Genomic DNA, 2434 nt, shown 5'->3' with positions numbered 1-2434 from the left:
TCTGACTTGCCCAAACACTTTTGCCTCACTCAAATGAGGGGTACAGGTCATGTTGCCTCCTGAAACTATTTACATCTTCCTGCCCCAGAAGGTAGGAATGTGCTGTGCCTCCAACACTGGCCAGGGAATCCTTCTGGGAAAAGATTTTCTGAGTGAACCTGGAATCAGGTTTGTGGGGTTTCTGAACTTGGAAATCCCTCGTGTTGCCTCTGATCCTTGTCATATCCTCCCCTGGGCCACAGCAGGGAGGTCATGGTTGAGCCCAAGAGAAGACCATGGGTCAGGCACAACATCTCAGGTGCCTCCCTGCAGGACCTGGGGTGCTCAGAGCCATCAGGATGACCTGGCTCCTCAAAGTAAACACTTGTAACCCTGAAGGAAAGAAGGAACATTTGGGAAACTGCAAATTGGTGGGTCAAATGTCAGGGAGGGAGGTTGTTGTGACCCTAGAAATTGCTGCCTAGCAGTGAAACTTAAATGAAAATCAAATAAAGTTGTCAACTGATTAGAAATGTACAAGCTGTTGCCAAAGGTGGTTGGTACTTTTTGCAGTGGCTCCTGTTCCAGCCTGGCTGGTGTGTAGAGGAGCCACATTTGGGAAGCTGCTAATTCCTGGGTCTAATGTCAGGCAGGCAAGTTGTTGTGACCCTAGGAATTGTCACCTAGCAGTGAAACTGATCTTTCCTTCTGCCATCCACATGCAACCCTTTCTCTGAGAGAAGATCCTTAAAAAAAAGGATCAAAATCCATGTGAATGTGTCTTTCCTCTTGGTTTGGCTCCTGGGACCTGGACCCCCTCCTCTGGGAAAGAGCCAGGCCCCTGCACCCACTTAGCATCCATCACCACCCCCAAGTGGTCCCTGAGTGGGCACTGGGGGTAAGAGGGTCCAAGGGCAGAGCCACAAGTGCTGCCTACAAACAGCAGAGCTGAAACCAGTGCATTTGTGAGCACTTCACAGGGGTTTGGGTGAAAGTCACAACCCACAGGTCCAGAATCACTCCTACAAATCCTCTTCCTGGCTGTATTTTGGGAAAGGGTTTCTACTACCCTGTGATATGTGTCACAGCAGAAGTGTAGGAGACTTCCCTTGTGCTCCTGAGCTTGCCTAAGTGCTGCTTCCCATGGGAGCAGCTGTAGTGCCCTGCACTGATGCTTTCTGAGCCAGCTCTCTGGGAGCTGCAGGGGCTGGTCAAAGGGTTAAGATTTGTCCCATTGATTAAAAAAAAATAAATGCCTTGAGACATTGTTATTTTTGAAAAACACTGTCTGAGCCATTGAATCCCTTGGGAGTCAGCAAGCTGCTCATCCACCCTCGGGGAGGGGAGATGAATGGTGAACAGAGGAGCTACAGTCCATGGGCAGGCTGAGCAAACATGTACCTTTTGGAAAGCAGTCAAAGGAAGCTGAAAAGCCATCTGAGATACAGAGCTGAGCATGAGTCACCCAGCGAAGTCAAAATAGACTGCTCAAGTACTTCACTTCAAAGCCTTCAACACCATCAACTCTCAAGCATCCCAGGAATGTCATTGCTCTTCAAAGGAGTCAGGGAGGAATCCTGTGTGTCCTGCATTCATCCCCTTTGTAAGGAGCACTTTTAACAAAGCCCTTTGCAGGACATTCAGTGTGTGCTCCCTCCCAGGAGGCTGGTGGGGACCAGTTACCCCATTTCAGCCTTGGCTCTATTGGCCAAGCCCTGAGTTTGATCTCATGTGTGTTTTCACCAGGCTCCTGCAGCTTGTGGTTCAGATCTGCCCAACTGGGAGGAAAGAACCACCCACCGACCTGCCAGGCATTGCAGGCAGGTCAGCAGCTGGCTTTTTCTTGGCCAAATACCTGTTGCTGAGCAGTTTCCAGCAGGTGTGGTGGAATAAGCCCTGCTCACAGGTTGGCTGTGGTTGCCCCCCATCCCAAGCTGACCTCCCTGGGGTGCTCCCAGCCTCCCCTGGTGACCAGTGGTGGGTCACACTGGTGCTGTAGGCAGGGCTCTGCAGTCCTGCTGGCAACACGGGTGTGAGCACATTGTGATTTCGTTGTGATTTCACTCAGAGAACAAAGCTGAAGATCAAGATTTGGTTTTGTCAAGCGATGCAAATGCAGCTGATCCTTCTGATGTGAAATGTCTCTCTTTAAAAATTCAGTGTTGTCTGAAGGAAAACTTCAAGCCTTCTTGTAATTCTTAATTATTGTTATTATTATATCAGGGAAGTCTGAAGTGAGAAATCTGCTGCCTTGGTAGACAGGTCTTGGCAGACTCTGAAATCATCAGCATTCCTTTGGGTGATCAGTCCACCAAGCATCAAACTTACTTTTCTGCAGATCCCCTCTGAACTTGTAGGGTTTTTGCATAATATTTTAATCTCAGCTCTACTGTGAATGAAGAAGTAAAACCTGGGCAGATCAAAAGATCACATTAAGAGGAAAATACCATGTTTT

This window comes from Chaetura pelagica, unplaced genomic scaffold (assembly GCF_000747805.2).
Source record: "Chaetura pelagica isolate M959 unplaced genomic scaffold, ChaPel_1.0 scaffold471, whole genome shotgun sequence".
In the NCBI taxonomy this organism is placed as follows: Eukaryota; Metazoa; Chordata; class Aves; order Apodiformes; family Apodidae; genus Chaetura; species Chaetura pelagica.
This window is presented reverse-complemented; position numbering follows the sequence as displayed.